The sequence below is a fragment of the Lepus europaeus genome, chromosome 3 (assembly GCF_033115175.1).
Source record: "Lepus europaeus isolate LE1 chromosome 3, mLepTim1.pri, whole genome shotgun sequence".
In the NCBI taxonomy this organism is placed as follows: domain Eukaryota; kingdom Metazoa; phylum Chordata; class Mammalia; order Lagomorpha; family Leporidae; genus Lepus; species Lepus europaeus.
In genome coordinates, this window is record NC_084829.1 from 710104 (window position 1) to 730882 (window position 20779).

At 51.6% G+C, this 20779-nt stretch overlaps 7 non-coding genes across 7 annotated transcripts; 4 read left to right on the plus strand and 3 right to left on the minus strand.

Annotated features, from left to right (window-relative positions):
- The first annotated feature begins 238 nt into the window (after positions 1 to 238).
- On the plus strand, positions 239 to 312 carry TRNAI-AAU (transfer RNA isoleucine (anticodon AAU)). Its single transcript has one exon. It is a non-coding gene; the product is annotated as a tRNA-Ile (tRNA).
- A 504-nt stretch (positions 313 to 816) lies between these two features.
- On the minus strand, positions 817 to 889 carry TRNAR-ACG (transfer RNA arginine (anticodon ACG)). The gene has a single exon. It is a non-coding gene; the product is annotated as a tRNA-Arg (tRNA).
- A 774-nt stretch (positions 890 to 1663) lies between these two features.
- On the minus strand, positions 1664 to 1745 carry TRNAS-CGA (transfer RNA serine (anticodon CGA)). Its single transcript has one exon. It is a non-coding gene; the product is annotated as a tRNA-Ser (tRNA).
- Positions 1746 to 5179: 3434 nt separating this feature from the next.
- Positions 5180 to 5253, minus strand: TRNAT-AGU (transfer RNA threonine (anticodon AGU)). Its single transcript has one exon. It is a non-coding gene; the product is annotated as a tRNA-Thr (tRNA).
- Positions 5254 to 6884: 1631 nt separating this feature from the next.
- On the plus strand, positions 6885 to 6958 carry TRNAI-AAU (transfer RNA isoleucine (anticodon AAU)). Its single transcript has one exon. It is a non-coding gene; the product is annotated as a tRNA-Ile (tRNA).
- A 131-nt stretch (positions 6959 to 7089) lies between these two features.
- On the plus strand, positions 7090 to 7163 carry TRNAI-AAU (transfer RNA isoleucine (anticodon AAU)). The gene has a single exon. It is a non-coding gene; the product is annotated as a tRNA-Ile (tRNA).
- Positions 7164 to 19921: 12758 nt separating this feature from the next.
- Positions 19922 to 19995, plus strand: TRNAT-AGU (transfer RNA threonine (anticodon AGU)). Its single transcript has one exon. It is a non-coding gene; the product is annotated as a tRNA-Thr (tRNA).
- Positions 19996 to 20779: the final 784 nt, after the last annotated feature.

A 20779-nucleotide genomic window follows, 5' to 3' on the forward strand; every position in this document is an offset into this window, starting at 1 on the left:
GTCCGCGGGTCTCCGGCTGCAGGGCGCGCGTGGCGCCGGGGCGCGGGAGAGCTCGCCGAGACCTCGCCCGCTCTGGTGCGGGCCTGAGCGCGCCCGCGGCCTGGCGTCTGTGGAAACGGCGCGAAGGCCTTTTTTGAGGAGAATGAGAGAAAAAAAAGAATGTCCTTTCATCTTTGTTTAGACGTAAAGACACCAGAAACTTTTTTGTACTTTAATTAAAAACAGCTTCTCAACGCCAGGCCGGTTAGCTCAGTTGGTTAGAGCGTGGTGCTAATAACGCCAAGGTCGCGGGTTCGATCCCCGTACGGGCCAGTTGTTTTGGCTTCCCAGGGGCCAGTGTCCCCAAAGCGACTTTCAGACTTTCTTCTCTACCAAAGGACAGGACAGCCCCCTTTTGTTCATTTATTTTTAAACAGAAGTGGCACACACGCGTTGGGAAGTTTATCCCAGGACCTGAGCCAGGCGGCCCGGCCTCCGCGGAAGGCCCAGCTGTCCGGCCGGAGCGCCCCGGGGCGCGCGCGGGGACCCTCGCCTCCTCCGGCCCGGGTCCAGCTGCGTCTCCCGCCGCTCGACCGGGCTTCCCCGCGGCGCGGGCGCCCCATGCCGAGGCCGCCTCGCAAGTGTGCAGACCGCGGCAGGACTTTGTCCCGTGTCCCTCGCAGCGGCTTTGGTTTGCAGGAACGTCTCGCGGCGGCAAGGCCCGGCAGAGGAAAAATGACGTTTCCGAAGCCTCTTCCCCGCGTGGATCACCTCGGGAGGGCACCCGCAGGACCCCCAGCCTCGTGTCCACGCGAGTTCGGTAAAAGCTAGGCCCGCCGAGCCAGCCAGGAGTCGAACCTGGAATCTTCTGATCCGTAGTCAGACGCGTTATCCATTGCGCCACTGGCCCGCGCCCGCAGGGACCGCCGGACACGAACGCTTCCCTGCCTGCACGGCCAGGCCGGGCCGGAGAAGCGCTGTGCTCCGGGTGTAGACGCGGAGGACCCCAACCCACACTCTTAGGACAGCGCGACTTAGCCTGCGCCGGCTGGTGCGCGGCGCATTCCCCGCGGGAGTTCTGGAGAGCGGCCGCGTCGGGGTCGGAGACGTCTCGGTCTTTCCTTCGCGGCAGCGTTCATTCGCGCGCGCGTGTAGTCTTGCGCTCCTCATTACGTTTTTCCTGTCATCTGCTTGCAGCCGAATTTATTTTTTTCTCACTTATATCGGACACTGATGATGTATATGGGCGGCTGAGCAATTTAGATGTTGCAAAAAAAAATGCACTGAAATCCGTTTCTGGGGGCACACGTCATAGTGTTTCTCTTCTCGTACCAAAAGGAGTAAAAAACTCACCGCTCGCTACAGAGAAACTTGTAGAACGGTGTTACAATTCAGTGATGCCGGTAAAACCACTCAAATTAAAAAAAAAGAGGGAAGAGGAAATCAATAAAAGGACTATACGTTTTGAGGACCAGGCAGTCAGCCAGCAGCAAGTATACAACCGGCTTAACACCTGCTTGGCTGTTCAAAGCAGGCGAAATGGCTGCGAACGGGGCTGGAAGAGGGGCTGGAGCTCCCGAGCTCGCGGCTTCCCGGAAAACTGAGTTAGGAGCTGCGTCCTGCGGAGTCCAGCGCGCGGGCTCGGATGGACGAAGCTCAGCGAAAACAGGACAGAAAATGCTAACGCTGTGAGCAGGATTCGAACCTGCGCAGGGAGACCCCATTGGATTTCGAGTCCAACGCCTTAACCACTCGGCCATCACAGCGGCGGGACTGTCTGCGCCCGCTGGGTCCCTCGCAGGGCTTCTCCCGGCGGCGTGAGCGTTTCTTCCCCCGCACAGGCGCCGCACCTCACACCCAGACTTCTCCAGACAGTGTGCAGCCGGGCGGATCCGGAGGGAAGTAACCCCCGGTTTCCATCCGGAGACCCGAGGCCGGAAAGACGAAGCCCCGGCGGCCTCCCTGCCGAGCAGCCAAGTCCGCGAGCGTGGAAGCGCCTGGACGTCCCCCTGTCGTCCCCTCTGCGGTCCGGAGCCGCACGGTGGCTGAGCCTGTGCCCCGCAGCTCCCGGCGGGGACCGTTAGCGTCGGCCGCTCCTCTCAGTCCCTTGGCTTCCTGCAGCGGAGCCCCCATTTTTGTGCTCGCCCCTTTTGTCATTTCCATGCTGGTCTCCCCGTCTCCACCCGTCTCCTGGAGCTGTGACGGGCGTTTGATTTTCACTTGTTTTCTGACTCCACGCGCCGGAAACGTTCCTGGTGCTTACAGGCTGCTTTGAGGCTTAGACAAGTCCCCAAGGGCCCAGTGCTCTGTTTCCTGCTCCTCACCCCTCGCCCCAGCTCTCGGCTCCTGAGGTGGCTGTACTCTGGCAAAGCAAGGCACGGCCTGGACAGCTGGACACGGCAACACACAGCACTGGCAGGTCCCACTCTAAGTTCAGACGTGAGCGCCAGGTGGACATCGTCAAGGCTGCCAGGTGGTTGTTCTGTGAGGATCTGTGCGAATGACTCCTCCTGTTCGTCTCTCATTCTGAGCTCCCCACCTCTCCCACCATCAGGTGCAACCGAGGGCTTCGCTTTCTACCTCTCTGAGAAAATTAACCATCAGGAGAGCCCTTCCATAAGCATCACCGGCGTCCACCACTGCCAGTCCTGCAAGCGCTTGTCAAGGTCACTGGGGACTGGCACGTGCCTAACATTTCCCCCTGGCCTGCCTCTTACCTAGCCCACAAGTAAGTAGCTTTTCATACGTTCTCCTTAAAATGCTTCCTTCAGCTGATTTTACGGTAACAAGTCTTATGACCACCTTCCACTTAGAGATATGCAGTTAAGGTTCCTCCATGTCTTTTCGTGGATTGATAGCTCATTTCTTTTTGGTGCCAAATAATATTCCATTGTCTGAACCTACCACGGTTTATCAATGCAGGTTATGTATGGAATGACAAATGTATTGGTGTTTCCACTTTTTGGCAATTATGAAAAGTGCTATCAACGTAGCATGAAGGTATTTATGGAGCCATGTTTTCAACGCCTTTGGGTGGGTGCCAAGGCATGTGGTTACTGGATCATATGGTATACGTATGTTAGGTTTTGTAAGAAATGGCCAAACTGCCTTTCAAATTGTTTGCAACATTTTTCCCTCCCACCAGCAACGACAGTTTCTGTTGTTCCGCATCCCTGCCTGTCAGCATCCGCTGTTGTCAGCGTTCCGGATTTTGCCATTCTGATAGAGTGTAGGGTGTCTCACTGTTGCTCTAGTCTGCATCTCCCTGATGACACATGATGTTCTTATGCTTCGGAGGGGACCTCAAAAAGTTCACAGAAATAGAATTAAGAGAGAAGTGTATTTCAATGCAAGCAGTTTTTTAATTTTTAAATTGATCCTTTAACTACTCACTGATTTGAAAGAGAAACAGACACAGAGAGAGAACTCTTCTGTCACAGGTTCACTTCCCAAATGCCTGCAACAGCTGTGGCTAGGCCAAGCAAAGCTGGGAGTCGCAGTGCTTCAGCCAGCATCTCAGGGGCTCAGTCCTTGAACTCTTTCTTTTCTCTATTTATGCTTGTCTGGGGGGAGGGGTAATCTCACCCGGCCTCACAGCTAAGTTAACGTGCACATGCTGAGAACTCACTCGTTTGCATTTCTAGCCTGAGTCTCTTCCCTAAATTTCAGGCTGGTAGAGTCAACCTCCCACCTGATGTTTCAGCTTCAGAGTCTAACCATAAACATCTCAGCTACAAACTGACTCCTTAGGGCCACCAGGAAACCTGCTCCACTACGAGGCTTGCATAATTCACTTATTGGCAATTTCAAGTTTTTACACTTTCAGGCAAGCGATCTTGGCAACGTTCTTGGCCGGTTACTCTTTTCTTCCACATATACGAGGGAATTCTCTTTGTTCCACATTTAGAATGTATCCAGGTTAACAAACTTCTTCCCAACTTGACTGCTACCACCATGGTCCAAGACACCTTCTTCTCTGACATGGAATATGCAAAGCTGTTTTTTAGTGTTTCTTTTTTTTGCCCATCCCAGTCCTACAAAACATTCTATGCAAAGCAGTCAGACAGAGCCTTTGTGGCACAGTTTTGCTAAAAACAAACAAACAAACAAAAAAAAAAACAAAAAAAAACAGCAACATCTCCTCATTTCATCAGAGTGAATGCCAGGGCCTTTGCTGAGCCCATATTGTCGTCTGTAACTCACTCCTCCTTGCTCATCTGCTGCAGTTACCATTGGCCTTTTGTTTTCTCATGAATATAACAGGCACATCACTGCCCCAGGGCCTCAGCACTGACCATTGCCACTATTGGAATCACTCTTGCTTTGATATGCATGTGGCACAGTCCCCTACCTATCTCGTCTCTTTTCTCACTTACCACCTCGTATGCGTATCCTTGTAGTTAAACTGTAAACTCCCCTCATCCCAGTCCCAGTAACGAGCATTACAGTTGTGAGAGTTTCCTGCTGGTCTCTGTGTCCTCAGAGGGTCGTGATTCTGGGCTTCTCTGCCTCCTCCAGCCCTGTCAAAGTCACTCATGTGTTGGACACTCAGCTCCGACCTCTTAGCATCCATGACTTTCTGTGGACTCCCTTCTTCCAGAAAACTGCAACAGCGACGGACACATCCGCCTCAGACTCACACGGACACAGACACTGGAACGAGGCAGAGGGAAACTGCTGGTTTACCCTGGGGCAGGCAGGGGAGGTCATGACTGCACGCCCCCCTTCACAGAACCTGCTATTCCTACGAGGTCATGACTGCACACCCCCCTTCACAGAACCTGCCATTCCTACGAGCTCATTGGTGCACTTTTACACGTGGCTTTCCATTGGGACCACCAGAGCCGTTTACTGGTCTGAATATCAACTCTATTTCAGGAGTGCTGAGGGTTCTGAGGTTGCACAAGCAGTTAAATCAGGCAAATCCAAAGAATAACTGGAAGGGCCCCTTCCTAAAGCTGGACAATCCTTGGTGCTAGCCTCATCTCACCTCGGATAACCTCATGGTGTTAGGGCACAGCTATGGGTAGTGACTTATCATGGAATTGTCCCACTTCCACCTCTGTCTTCTATGACAAGGAACCCCGGATTCCCAGCAAGGCTTAAAGACAAACAGGGGATAAACGCAGGTTTCTTCCATATTCAGCAGGTGGCATCTCTTCTACTTTGCACCAGGTGAAATCACAAAAGGAAGCAGCACAGGCCCTGCTGGGATTTGAACCCAGGATCTCCTGTTTACTAGACAGGCGCTTTAACCATCTAAGCCACAGAGCCAACCCTGAGGGCAATTCTAATTGTGTATTATTTGAATTTAATTTCTTATTTCTATACACTGCAACAGAGTAGCCACTTTGTCAGGCAATTTGCCAACAAGCCAGAAAGACCAAAGCCAAAGAAGAGATTTAGGAGGATGAGCACAGGGCGGGTTGCAGTGGCTGGCTCCCCTTGGGAATGGTTCACCGTCTTCACCACTAGGCTCAGGATAATCTCCGGTGGCCAGGCTTTGTGCAGCCGCAGAGGATTTGGGGTGGAGAAGCAGTCAGAAGTTAGCACGTGTGTGACACTTGTTGCTGTAAGAATGTGATGTGTGACACACCTGACAGACTCCTTGTGGCATCCACAGCTGCACGGATGGGTACCAGCTGTCCAGGGCTCACAGCTCAGTCCCTGCCTGGGCACCAGCCTCAGGGCAAAGGGAGTACCTGCTTCCACCTCCGTGGCTCACACCCACTGACCTCAGCACGGTTCTGAGGGCTCCTTCCTGGTTCTGATTCACCAGTGAGACCTGTGGGGGCCTCTGTAGCAATGCACCCAGTTTACCTTCCCCCCTTGATCCTGCCCACTCTCACTGGTGTCAGTGCAGAGGGCATTCTTGGAGAAACTTCTGTCTGCCAGCTTCCCAGGAAACTGACCCACCACAGCAAGCAAGGGGTGATCCCTGTTTTGGCCTGTTGACGTCAATGTCAGTGGGAACGTGGCTCACGGCTTCATAGCAAGTGTCCCTCAGGAAGAACAATGATGCCTTGTGTTTGTAGACTTTGATTATTTTCACCACAGGGCAAGACAAGTGACACCCAACTCAAAAGTTGTACAAAGTTAGTGAAAAGGAGAGGGGAATAGTTAATAAGTCATGGCGTTGAAAGGGAAGGTTAGGAAACAAAGGCAAATTTGGATAGCCAAAGGATATTATCCTCATTTCAAGGAAAACTGTGAATTCTGAGTACCCAGCCATTGTTCTGCATTGTCCTGCACATCCCAAGGAAGATCTGATAACACAGAGCACTCCCAAGTGTTCGTGGAGAGGAGAATTAAAAGATAAGTTTGTTGTAGTGCAGAACTCTGAAATCTCTAGTTTTGTTCAAATGCTCAAAGACCTTTTGAAGATCCCTCTGATGCCTGGAATTAAAAACCTTTTTGCAGCAAAATGAACTGATCCTTTGATTCCATTTTTCCTTTTTTTGGAGGAAAATGTCTACCTGGAGAGGTAGGGCATGAGGAAGGCTTTAAGCGTGTGCACCGACAGATTAATGTTTGAAAATCTGATGAAACAGGTGCGGAGGAGGAGGGGAGAAGTAGACTTGCCCAGGATGAGCTACTCCGCCAACTCGGCGGCCTGGGTCGGTCCCGGTTCCGCGGGCTCAGGCTCGTTCTGGGAGCCCCGGCCCCCCGGGGAAGGGGTGCGGAGGTCCCCAGCGCCTGCGGCTTCCGGGCGCCGGGGTGCGGGGGCCGGGTCTCCAGAGAAGCATCGCGCGCTGGGTAGTTAACCAGGGAGAACGCGGGGATTTTTTTTGTTTTTTTTAAGACTGCTTTTAAGTTGCTTCGGATTTTGTTTTCCCAAAGAAATCTGAGTTAGTGATAGTTGTCGTTTATATCTTCTAAATGGGACAGGTAGTGATGTGTGTGGTGGCCGGTTAGCTCAGTTGGTTAGAGCGTGGTGCTAATAACGCCAAGGTCGCGGGTTCGATCCCCGTACGGGCCACTTAGGTTTTTGTCCTACCTGCAAAGCAAAACTACACTGCAGACCCAACAGGTGACAGCTAAGATCTCTCTTCTTTGTTGGCGTCCCAGTCTCGGACGAAAATGTTGAATTACGTGACGGCTGCTTGTGGAGGCCGGTTAGCTCAGTTGGTTAGAGCGTGGTGCTAATAACGCCAAGGTCGCGGGTTCGATCCCCGTACGGGCCATTTAGACTTTTTGTGCGAGCGTCAGATATTTGCGCTCGCAAAGGTTGATGTTCATTGCAAGCAGAAATGGCGCTCCTGTGCTCTTTTTCTGCAAGCTACACAGGTCCCTAACTGGTTCCTCCGGAAGCAGGGTCTTTAGGATCTGTATCTTCCCCTTTCTCCTTTAGTCGCCACAATAAAGCTTCCTTCTGGGCACCACTTGAGCCTGGCTGGTGACACCCCAAGCAGATGGACCTAATGCATCAACTCAAGAAATTGATGAAGCCAGGTGGGCTTGCTCCTAGCCACGGGGAGCAAAGCGGTTGCCAGGGACAGCTGGTCCAGGGCGTGTTTGCTCTTGGGGAAGCGTTGCCAGCTCTGCTTGGCACGGGAGTTCTCGCTGGGACCCTGGCGGTCCCCAGTTGCTGACTCGGCGATCCAAGGGCTGAAGTGGCCACCTGGACCCCGCTCTGTCCAGCACCCCGTGGTTTCAAGGTGTTAGGGGCCTGAGTCGCTTAATCTTTATTCCAGATTCTTGCCCCCACAGATAAATGGAATTCAAAGCAGAGGCATGAACACAGTGGGCACGTGAGAGCCGGATTTATCTAGGGGACACAGGGAGTGAGTGCGTGTGGGCCACCCACGCGGGGAGTCACCGTCAGGAGTGGGCCGAAGACGAAGTGGCCAGAGAAGGAGCCATTAGCGTGGCCCAGAAGCCAAGAGCTCAAGGGCCCCTCGCTCGCTCTCCGTCTCTTTTATGGAATACAAACGGTGGAATTCGGTGTGTCTGAGGCCTTCTGGGAGATTCCTGGCGCCCCCGCGTGGAGTTTCAACTCCTATTCGGCCATCTTGGCTCGCCTCCTTCTTGGTCCAGGATGAGACACAGGTGCACCAGGGAAAACGGGCCTACTGGATTGACAGGTTGGGGGCGGGGAGTCACAAGCAGGGCGGCAGAAGCTGCGATTCCAGCTCGCTTGTTCCTGCTTTATCTTGCCTGGCTCCCCCACACCAAAGAAGTTCGTGATTGGGGTTTGCCGCCGTCCTGTGTGTCTAAGATTGCTGAAACTGGAAGCCGGGACAGGAAGCTATCAGCAAAGAACCGGGCACTGGAGAGGGACAGCCTTTCCCTGGATGCCGGAGTAGAAGTGTCAGAGTTGGCTGTGGGAGACCCCAAAATGGGCGGTCTGAGAAATCGCCCAGCCTTTTTATCCGTTTGTCTGGGCTGTTGGGTCCTGTGTTCCCTGTCTCGTACCATTTTATTTAGGCTTGGTGATCTCTGCAGGGAACAGGCAGTGAGAGGGAATTTCATAGTTTAGACAACCAGACCTTGATTTACTATAAACATAATGGGACAGCTGGTTAGGACGTCACCTGTGATGCCAACACCCATATGGGTGCCTGTTGAAGTCCTGGTTGCTCCACTTCCCAGCCAGCTCCCTGCTAACGTGCCTGGGGTGGAAGATGGCCCAAGCGGCTGGTCTCTTGCCACCCTTGTCGGAGACCCAGATGAAGCTCCTGGCCCAACCTCGGGCCATTGCAGCCATTTGGGGAGAGAACCAGTGGATGGAAGATTGCGCTCTCTGTTTCTCTCTCTATATATATAGCTTTGCCTTTCAAATAAATAAATCTTTTTTTTTTTTTAAGAAGAAAACACAAGATTGACTAGGGAAGGAAAACTCTTGGGAAAGACGGTGCTATCGGTGAGCCAGGAGACCACCAAGAGCCCCTGGAAGTCAGAAGCAATTATTAAGGAAGACAGGTGGTCTGAAGTCCAGCGCTGCCACTGCTACACCCAAAGAGAAAGTTCTTCTGTGGCTGGAGTCCCCGAGGGAGGTCTCTTTACGCGTATAAAGTAAGGGAAAGTGGGGAATGCTGCATCCTGCACCCGGCCTGGATTCTCAGCTCCTGGCACTGAGAATCTGTAAAAAAACTCCACTCTGTTCTCTGACTGTATTGCTATGCCTCTGCCTATAGGAGTGGCGTGGCTCCTACCATAACCAACCGTTCTCAGTGGTACCACTGGCATGGCTCAGCTCAGCAGGACACTAGTTGTAAGTGGGGGGAGGTGTGCTCCCCCTCCCTCCGTGGTGCCATTCACCTCCTCTAACTTGTGTAATTGGAAGGCTTGAGGGCCAACCCTAAGGGTTTCCTGTCACTGGTAAGGGGCATGTCCAGTTCCTAACTCACAAACCCCACCTGGGCAGATCTTTAACCCTTAAATGACCATCCTTCTAAGAGCAGAGAAAACCCTAGTTGTGCTAGCAAAGGCCCGGGCAGAAGCTGATGAGCAGCTGTCAATCAAGCTGATAAACAGGTGTAGAGGTTGGCTTGAGGAATCAGACCCTATGATGGTGCCTGCTATGCATCGGGGACCTACAGAGATGACAGCATTATAGGAAAGTGATGCTAAAGGCATGCAAGAAGTCAGCAGGCCCCCCACAAACTGGAGTAAATGAAGACGGATACTGCAGGAACCAGGAGATAATCCCTCTGCCCTCTAGAGCAGCTAAGCGAGCGTCTCAGCCTGCAGGCTTCTCGGGACCTTGAAGCCCAAGTCAGGTAGTTCTGAACACCTCCATACCTTAGAGCTGTGGCTGAACACTCAGAGAAAGTTGGCTGCTGCTCCATTGACCATTTCCTTCTGATTGGCAGAGATTGCTTTTAAGGTTTTCAACAATTAAGATGTAGCAGAAGATGAGAAGGGTGACATAAAAGGGCCAAGGCAGGAGGCATTTTTTTTTTTTTTTTTTTTTTTTTGGTTGTTGCTCTTGAGGCTGCTCATTAACCCAGGAAGTCAAGGGAAGCTGTCATGGGCCAGTAAACCCTGGCTTCCAGTGGGGACCTCCAGGTAACGTATGGCCTAACCAGTGTGCGTACTGCAAGCAGGAGAGACTGGGAATTGGAGTATCCAAGCTGTCCCAGAGAAGGACTCAGAAAAACCTGGGTCCTTTCAACTCCCCTTGGCAGAGAAGAGGGATGCGACAGGGCCGGGAGCTCCCCAACCAGCTCCTCATGGTAAGATCCACGTCTCCCCTGGGCTGCCCAAGGGACAGGAAGGGGGAAACTTGGGTTTTTGTCCAACACAGCGGAACCACATAGTCTGTGTTGAGTACTAACAGGAGCTCTCTCTCTAAGAGGGAAGGTACTTCTGAAGGAGCGTCAGGGGAATGAGAAAGGAAGAGATTCCTGGAGTCTTTAACCTGTGCACTGGGTTCTAAAGTCGTGACTCGCTCATCTGTATGTGTCCCGGTGCCCTATCCCGCTCTTGGGAAGAGACCTGCTAAATAAACTGGGTGCCGGTGTGCATTTTGGTTAAAGTGGAGTAGCAGTGAAGTCCCAAAGAGCTGGGGTTAGAATTCTTGGCTCTCCTCCACAAGGCACCCAAGGATCCTGAAACTGGTCCAGATGGCATTTTGGCTTGGGTTAATTCAGGCATATGGGCCCAGGGCCCAGGGTGGAGTGGGATGGGCTGGCCATGTCTAACCTATAGAGAAAATACTAGTAGCAGACTGGCCACTTGTCCAGGGCTGAGCAATGTCCCCAAAGACCTGAAGCAACAGCTGGAATCTCACCGGTTCTAAGCAGGCTCCTTGGGCAAGGATTGACCAAGCCCTGCAGGTTTCCTTGAAGTACCTCCCTGTTGACTGTTGAGGAGCCAAGTCTGATAAGCCTAAGTTTGCTCAGGACTTGAGGGCCGTGAATGAAGCAGGTCAGGACATTCATTCCCTCTACCCCATCCCTACTCTCTGCTGGCCAATTCACCAGGGGACAGCGAGTAGAATTACTCTCTCTGAGATTTGTAGGCTGCATTCTTTTGCACTCTCCCGGGCCCTGCGTCCCAGGAGCTATTTGCCTTTGGGAATACCCACAAACTCACTAGAAATCACAGTAGGCTTGCACTGGTGTACCACAGGGACGCAAAATCTCACCTACAGCACCGTGGGATCAATCTTGTATCAGGTGTGCAGATGTTTTGGTCTTCATGGGGGTCACACATGGCTGTGCTTGGTCATTGCTCTCTGCCTTGTCCGTAACCATGCAGATCCACCTTACCACTAACCTGGTGGATAGACGTAAGAGAAGCCACCTATCCCTCAATCTTGTGATGTTGAATCTCATTTGCCAGAGAAGAAAAAAGAAAGCCGGCAGAGGGTGTGACTTATGCTGCCCATCTGCCCCCAGCTTGGGGGTGGGGTGATCTAGAAGTCTTCCCCAGCTTGGGGGGGGGGGTGATCTAGAAGTCTTCCCCAGCGTGGGGGGGGGGGTTGATCTAGAAGTCTTCCCCAGCTTGGTGGTGGTGGTGGGGTTGATCTAGAAGTCTTCCCCAGCTTGGTGGTGGTGGGGGGTTGATCTAGAAGTCTTCCCCAGCTTGGTGGTGGTGGTGGGGGGTTGATCTAGAAGTCTTCCCCAGCTTGGTGGTGGTGGTGGGGTTGATCTAGAAGTCCTCCCCAGCTTGGGGGGGGGTTGATCTAGAAGTCTTCCCCAGCTTGGTGGTGGTGGTGGGGTTGATCTAGAAGTCTTCCCCAGATTGGTGGTGGTGGTGGGGTTGATCTAGAAGTCTTCCCCAGCTTGGTGGTGGTGGGGGGTTGATCTAGAAGTCTTCCCCAGCTTGGTGGTGGTGGGGGGTTGATCTAGAAGTCTTCCCCAGATTGGGGGGGTGATCTAGAAGTTTTCCCAAGCTTGAGGGGGTGATCTAGAAGTCTTCCCCAGCGTGGGGGGGGGGGTTGATCTAGCAGTCTTCCCCAGCTTGGTGGTGGTGGGGATCTAGAAGTCTTCCCCAGCTTGGGGGGGGGGGTTGATCTAGAAGTCTCCCCCAGCTTGGGGGGGGGTGATCTAGAAGTCTTCCCCAGCGTGGGGGGGGTTGATCTAGCAGTCTTCCCCAGCTTGGTGGTGGTGGGGATCTAGAAGTCTTCCCCAGCTTGGGGGGGGGTTGATCTAGAAGTCTCCCCCAGCTTGGGGGGGTGATCTAGAAGTCTTCCCCAGCGTGGGGGGGGTTGATCTAGCAGTCTTCCCCAGCTTGGTGGTGGTGGGGATCTAGAAGTCTTCCCCAGCTTGGGGGGGGGGGGTTGATCTAGAAGTCTCCCCCAGCTTGGGGGGGGGTGATCTAGAAGTCTTCCCCAGCGTGGGGGGGGTTGATCTAGCAGTCTTCCCCAGCTTGGTGGTGGTGGGGATCTAGAAGTCTTCCCCAGCTTGGGGGGGGGGTTGATCTAGAAGTCTTCCCCAGCTTGGAGGGGGGGTTGATCTAGAAGTCTTCCCCAGCTTGGGGGGGGTGATCTAGAAGTCTTCCCCAGCTTGGTGGGGGGGGTTGATTTAGAAGTCTTCCCCAGCTTGGTGGTGGTGGGGGGGTTGATTTAGAAGTCTTCCCCAGCTTGGTGGTGGGGGGGTTGATTTAGAAGTCTTCCCCAGCTTGGGGGGGGGGTTGATTTAGAAGTCTTCCCCAGTCCCAAACATGGCGACATCTTCCTCTTGTCCCCTGCCCCATAATATGTCCACCACCTGCCACTGGCTCAGTGACCGCATAGCTTGGAGTCCTCTCAGGAATGGGATTCAGAACACAAGGTTTCTTCCTGCTCCTGGAGCAGAGAAAGGAGCCACAAGCAAATGACTTTGCACTGGGTGCCAAAGAACTCTGAGAAACCCCGCTGTGAGCTCCAGGGGCAGGTGACGCCATGACCGTGGGGCAGGGAATCTCACTCTGTGATGACAGCCAAGGTTTGGTCTCTTTCCGGCTCTCCCTGTCACATGCCTGCTCTCTGAGCCTCATTCTCTCTTCTTCACCTACGTCACTGCTTCCTGGGTATGTTTTCCCCCACATGCCTGTACCCCTGGAGGTGCTCTCCCCAAGATTTCCTGGGGCCTTCCCCCCCCCCCCACGATCCAGTGTTTTCCCACTTCTTCTACTTCCGCTCCTGCAATGAACACATTTTACCTCTTGGCTCTTTGGATGCCTGTGTATGTAAATTCACTGGCAGCTGAAAGCTTTGCCATCCATTGCTTTCCTTTGCTGCTTAGAAGAAAAAAATAAAAAGTATCAAATATGAATGTACTCATATTTAAATACTTTTAAAAGATTTATTTATTCATTTGAAAGGCAGAGTTACAGAGAGAAAGAGAGACACAGAGAGAGACAGAAAGACAGAGAGACAGACTGAGAAAGAGGTCTTCCATCAGCTAGTTTACTCCCCAAATAGCCAGTGGCCAGAGCTGGGCCGATCCAAAGTCAGGAGCCAGGAGCTTCTTCCTGGTCTCCCACATGGATGCAGGAACCCAGGTACTTGGATCATTATCCACTGCTTTCCCAGGCACATCAGCAGAGCATTGGATTGGAAGTGGAGCAGTCAGGACTTAAACTGGCGCCCATGTGGGATGCCGGTGCTGTGACATAGCAGGTTAAGCTGCTGCCTGAAAAATCCAAACTAAGCAATAGAAAATAAAACAGAAGAATTGCCGGTGATCTTTAAAGTTGACTCCCAGCAACGTCTCTTCTCTGTGCTTTTGTCTGTACTGCCACGGGTCAAGAAAGGCAGGACTGAGCCCTGACCCTTTCGGCCCTGGGATCACGGAGGAACATTACCTTGATTTACCACTTGGAAAGTCTTCAGGAGGGTGGAGGGGCAAAGAACAGTCTAGAAGAAAAGTGATCTGGAGTCAGGGAGAAAGAGAATGAAGGTAAGCGACAAGGAAATAAGCTCTGCCGATCGAAGTGTAGTAGAGCCTCTGAGAACTGGGATGGCTAAGCAGAGGCGAGCTCGCTCTCGCTCTCTCTCTCTCTCTCTCCCCTTTCTTGGGTTAGCAGGTAGTTATGCGTTCCTCTCCTTACTTATGCACTATACGCACATTTTGGAAGTGGGCCATGCACTTGATCCAACCAAAGGCACCTGCAAGCTTTCCTTGCTTCGTAGAGGTATCCAGCCTTGCCCTGTGCCTGCCCTCTGCTGAGTGATCATTGCTTCTCTGAGGCTGAGGAGCCAGAGCGAAGCTCCCAGGTGGGAGGTAAAGTGAATCTCTCATGTGTAGAGGTTACAGTAACAACCTGTCCCTGTCTCCTCACCTCCCCCATCGTCTTGGGTTTCTGAGCATGACTGCCCCTCGGATGCACAGCCACGACTTCCTCCCATTGTCCAGTGACCTGCTGTATTCAAAAATGTTCTAGTTCAATTTCTTTTCTTGCATTTAAGATTTATGATGCAAACACAAAAGCAGGATTGAGAAGTTCTGCTCCACACACACTTTGAACAGGGGCTGGAAGGCAGAATATGAGAAAGGACGATCTCTGTTTCTTGATAACAGAAAGTAGTCTGAGGGCATTGTCAAACCCGCTACATGATGTATGAGGCCCCATACAAAATGAATTACAGAGAGAGACTGCAAGACAGTAACAGTGTTAAACCAAGTGTGAGGCTCTTGGACACATTGCAAATGCATGTGGCCAGTTCAGATAATGTGCTTAGGGTGATAATAAAAGCTAATGTGAAGAACTCAGTTTAGTCCCTGGGCCCTGCTGAACTCTTTGAGAGGCAGAGATCATCGTCATAGAAGTATCTGTATAATCATTATTTTCTTACACGCCTTCCGCCCATTCTAATTCCCAGTGTTTGGGAGCTGAGGGAGTTTGAAAATCTTGACCAAGCCTCACAGGTACCATTTCACTAGAGGAGACAAGATCAAGCCACAGCAGAAAAAGCCAACTCTTGGGAGAGGATTCCCCACCCGTGTTTGGGGGGCCTCGGCCGCTCACACCCACTCCGAGGCCAGAGGCCCTGATCGTAGAAGGAACTGATTTCCACCTTCTCACGGGGTTGTTTCCTGGAGCACAGGTGTGTTGGTGGCAGCGAAAGTGAGGATAGGTGGGTCGGGTGCCAGGGGCAGCAGCCAGGCAGCCAGATGCTTCGGCCCCTGGACTCGACAGGTGCCTCCTCTCCATCGGCGCCACGGACCCACCCTTCCTGGAGTTCCTGTTCTGCAGGGATATTTCGTGGTCTACAGCAAAGCTCCTTTGCCATCTGATAAAAACCCTCCCCCTCTGCCTGTGTGACTGGCTGTTGGTCCACACAGTGGCACTGCAGCTGGTGTTGCCACTGGGCACAGAATTTCTTCCTCCCCATGGTTTCAGGCCACCTGATGTCACCAGAAGGGCAGTGACCATTTGAACATCCTCATGGTGAGCAAGTGAAGCCTCGGGATTCCAAAGACCAAGTCCCAATTGCCTGGCTGAAAAGATACGCCCAAGGCGAGGGTGAAGCATTTCTTGTTCCTGTTCCTCCAAGAACATCTAACACAAGTATTTGGTTGACGGAAGTGTTGGAGAGAGGATGTAGTCTTTTAGATATGCCAGAAATGAACATCTAGAATGTTTAGAATGCCATAGAAACTGGACAGAAAGATTTTTTTTTTAAGGGTCGCTTATGAGGGATGAGAATGGTTTTCTTTGTAGTGGAAAAAGAACTAATAGATATTGAGCACCTATTGTTTACCAGGCACTGTGCTGTATGGTGTGTGTGTGTGCTTTCTCAGAATTCCTCCTTGGGGTAGGGGATGAGAAAATGGACCTTGTGGCTCAACAAGAGTAAGTGGCAGAGCCAGGACTGGAAGGCAATATTGTCAAGGATTCACTCCGTTTCCCTTTAAACAGTGTCAGCTGGGGTAGGTCTACACCGGCTGTGCAGTCGCAGAGCTCTGGTTCTAAAAGGCTACACACCCCTCTGCCTGCCAGACAAATTCATCCCCGACCAGGCAGAGACCATCCTCAGGGAGCTCTTTTAGCTACAGAATCTGATTCATGGGATCCTGAAATGTTATTGTTCTAACTTCCACTGTCTTTCCTTGCCACTATGGGGGGGGGGGGGGGGTTGGAGAGCAGTTTTCCAGGCAGCCTTGAACCCCAGGGCAAGAGAGTCTTCCTAAAGTTCTGTGTTCAGTATTTCAGGGTGGATCTCTTTTTTATGCCCTCATCTGTGCTGGATATTTCTTTGACACAATGATCTGAAGGACTGATTTTTGCTTTTTCACTATTTCTGAAGTCCTTTTTCTCTTGATTTTTATTTTAAAGTATTATAGAAGATTATTATAAAAATCACAAATATGGATAAGCACATATATATTTCCCACCACATTCCAAAGCACATTTTTGTACATGCATATATATATGTATATATATATATACACACATAATTAGTGTGTATACATTTTTGAAAAGGAATTATCACCCTGTAAAAATTCTTTTGTATTCTTTTTTTAGCTTACTGATAATTTCTTTTTTTAAAAAAGACTTATTTATTTATTTATTTATTTGAAAGCCAGAGTTACAGAGAGGCAGAGGCAGAGAGAGAGAAAAGTCTTCCATCTGCTGGTTCATTCCCCAAACGGTTGCAATGGTTGAAGCTGGACCGATCTGAAGCCAGGAGACGGGAGCCTCTTCTGGGTCTCCCACGTGAGTTCAGGGGCCCAAGCACTTGGGCCATCTTCCACTGCTTTCCCAGGCCACAGCAGAGAGCTGGATCAGAAGAGGAGCAGCCGGCACTAGAACCGGCACCCATTGGGATGCTGGCGCCACAGGTGGAGCAGCTGGGTCTTGAGACCAGCCACAAGCCCCCTGATATTTCTTGAATGTCTTTATTTGACAGGTACTTGTTGAACTAATGCATCATTTCCTTGGACCATCAGCTTCTTCTAAGCAGGTATCGCTGACTACCTCACTGCTTCAGGCAAAAAATCATTTCCCTCACTGGAGGGAAAAAAACTAAAGGTGTCATTTTTCTCCTCTTGCTATACTTGTTCTCTCAGACGCTATCGACTTGCACAGGAAGAGACGTTTGCAGACTCCGTTCCAGCTGGGTTGGATAAAATCATTTGAAAATGAGTTTCTGTTTTGGTACTATAAAACTTTGAAAGTACTATTTGTAATCTAAGTACTGGTAAAATGGAGATCTATATATAAATGAAAAATGGAACTGCAAAAATAATGGGTAAATAGTTTACTTAGGTAAAATCAGATGATATGCATGTTTGCAAATGGCACAAGGAAGACCAGGAAGGGTGTATAAGGTAGAGGTGGGGGGTCTGAGAGGATGGTGGAAGGAGGGGCTTTTCACTACGCCTTTCTCATTTTTGAATGACACAAATATATTACTCATACTTTAAAAATTAAATTAAAGGGCTGGCGTTGAGCCTGCGATGCTGTCATCCCATATGGGCACTGCTTTGTGTCCCAGCTGTTCCACTACCAATTCAGCTACCTGCCTGGGAAAATCGTCCAAAGATGGCCCAAGTCCTTGGGCCCCGCACCCATCTGGGAGACCCAGAAGAAGCTCCTGGCTCCTGGCTTCAGGCTGGCCCAGCCGTAGCTGGCTGCCACCATCTGGGGGAATGAACCAGCAGATGGAAGATATCCCTCTCTGACTTTCAAATAAATAAATCAATGTTTACAAAAATAAATGAAATAATAAAAAAAAATTACATCTGTTTCTTTCATTCTACTGTGTCCAGGTTGGTGGAAGCTGTTCTTCCTTTTTTTTTTTTTTAAGGTTTATTTATTTATTTGAAAGAGCAGACAGAGAGAGAGAGAGAATCATGCATCAGCTGGTTTACTCCCCAAATGGCCACAATGGCCCCAGGGCTGGGCCAGGCCCAAGCCCGAGCCAGAGCTTCTTCTGGGTCCCCCAGGTGGGTGCAGGGGCCCAAGGACTTGGGCCATCTTCTACTGCTTTCCCAGGCCGAAGCAGAGAGCTGGATGGGAAGTGGAGCAGCCGGGACTCAACCGGCATCTGTGTCGGATGCCGGCTCTGCGGCTGGCGGCTTAACCTTCTACGCCGCTCTGTAATCCTGCTTTCTCTTACACTGTGTCACCCGGAGAGGGCTCCGGGGTACCCAGCTGTATCAGTCGCTGTTCTCGCGGTTTCTGTGAGGGTACTGGTAAAACATTTAAACTGAGTGAGGCAGGTAGCTGGAGCGGAAGGCTGGCCTCCCACCGCGCCCCCGACCGCAGACAGCACCGCACTGGTCTTTTTGTCGGTTTGCTTTTTCTGCCTTTGGACTCAGACCAAAACCTTGGCTTTAAACAAGCAGAAAGAAGCAAACAGCGACTCGGGGAGAGGAGGTGCAGGAGCGTTTTCTCAGCGGTGCCGGCACCGGACCCGAACCCAGGCGGCGACGGGAAGCGGCTCTCGGCCGCCTTAGCTCTGCAGCCACTGCGGCCAGGCGCGGGGCGAGGGAGCCGCGCTGCGCCCGGGGACCCGCGCAACTCGTGCTCACGCGGCTTTGCACGAAGACAGGCTCGGGGTGGCGGCAGAGGGAACACCGCGCCTCCCAGCTCCGTCGGCCGCACGTTCCGCAGGGATTCGGAAAGAAAAGCTATGGAGGGCCGGCGCAGGCGGAGAGCCCGGGGCCCCCTTCCAGGGCGGAGTTCCCCTCGGGGACCGCGGGTTCCAGCGCCGGAGCCCCAGGGCCCGCGCCCTGCGGGGTCGGGGACCGGCACTGCGCCTGGCGGCTGCGGGGTCTCCTGCGCGCGCACAGGGGGTCGCGCACACACGGACCTCGCGGTCAGGGTCCAGGTCCTTGCTCTGGAGCCCTTGGGTGACGGCTCCGCGCTGTGTCTGGCCAGGCTGAGAGGAGGTGCCATCAGCCTGGGCGTTCCTGCTTTCCCTGAGAGAGGAAGAAAATTCCATCTTCTTGCAGGGGCGGGAAGTGGCTTTGGAGACGGGGTGCAAGGGGGCCGGGCGGTTGCGTGGAAAGCCCCAGGGCGAGCGCATCGCGTGTGGACGCCGAGTCCGGCCATGGTGTTGCTAACGCGAGGCACACCGCGCGCTCCACCATCTGCGAGGCTGTAGGAACTGTGCAGCAAAGATGGCTTTGGATAACAATGTGCTGTATGGTGGTTTTTGTTTTTGTTTGTTTGTTTTGTTTTGTTTTTGAGCTAGAAGAAAGGATTTTGTGTTTTCACCATAAAGGAGATGTTTGAGGTCGTAACTATATTTGCACAATATGTACGTGTGTGTGAGAACAACATCACGTGGTACCCCATGAAGAGGTACAATTTGTATGTATGGCTTAAAAGCAAGAGATGCCATGAGTTCAGGGACAGAGGGTTCCCACTGGAGAAGCACAGCTCACATGCTTTATGGAGAAAAGGAAAGAACTCACTGGAGTTTGTTATAACACACGAGAACCATGCCTCTGATGTATAGTGAAATAGGTATGATAATGGGAGAATATAAGTGAATCACTTGAAAATGGCAAGGGCCTAATATATTATACTTATTATACATAGATAGATTATATCTAATAGTGAGAAGCCATCAGGACATCAAAATCTAAAGGAAATGAGTAAAGATTGGGAACGGCAATTGGAGGAGAAACAAGGAGGAGAAACTTGTGTCAAGTTGTTAGTAATCACACAAATAAAAAGTCAAGAGATGCCATTTCACCACCGTTACCTGGGCAAAACCAGAAAACTGAACAAAACCAGGTGTCACAGCACCAGTGATAGAAAAGCCCTCGTGGCCGCTGCTGGGAGCTTGGGCTGGTGAAACTGCAACGCAGCAGGACAAGCGCAGGACAGAACAGCAGGACACAGCCGAACCGAGCGAACGTGGCTGTGGGCCACCACTGGTAGAAAGATCTCTGCCAGGCTCTGTTTTTCCCCAGAGCGAGAACAACTTTCCTCTCTGGGTTTGTCTATAGTCCTAGTACCTTTTTATTATATCCTGAAGAAACAAAACCATGGACAAGCAGAAGTGTGAAATTTTGTAAAATACGGTATCACAGCCATGTGTGACACATGGGGCCTTGTGGCTTAGCTGGTTAAAGCGCCTGTCTAGTAAACAGGAGATCCTGGGTTCGAATCCCAGCAAGGCCTTGTCTGCTTGGTGGAGATTTTGAAGTTTCATTCTTGTCACTGCTTGAAGAGAACTCAGGTTTCTAGCGCCTGGGCACTGGAGATCCCTGATGAGAGGATAATTTCCTCTCCTTGAAGCTTAGCTTTAGAATTACTTTCCATAGTTCCTCAGAAACAAAGAAACCTTAATGGCTCTAAGGACGGCAAGAAAAATAAATTAAACACTGAGTATTTTGGCAGGGAACCACCAGGCCAAAGACTGGAGGCAACCAGTGGATCCACATTGAAACAGAAGGGTAGAAACGCCAATGAAACGCTTGGTTGCTTTCTCGTGCCCAGGCCATGTCTTCTATTGTTCATTCTACAAATGTCCCCTGGTCTGCAGTGTTGTGCAGGGTGAGAACAGCCCTAATGATACCATCTCAAACCAGCAACAGCAGAGCGCTGGAGCGCCTGCCCTTGTGCGTGCCTGGGCTGCGTGGTCGCCACACTGACTCCGCTCGGAGGTGCAATTGTTTGTCAAAACTGGATTTTAAAGGACGTCTTAAAACGGGATGAAATCTAAAGTGGCAGTCGATGGTACCAAGAACCACTAAAGCTTGAAGACTTAAAGATATGAAATAGGAACTTGTTACACTGTAAGACTTTGTAAAATTGTGGCTATGTGAGCTCTCTGGCCAACTGACGTCACATTTGTTTTCAACTTGAGCTATTCTTTCCCCAAGCCACTCCTGTCTAAGGGTGTCACCTGACCTGGGATGCGCCTCGTGCCTAAGCCTAGGCGTCTGCCTGTCACAGGCTCACA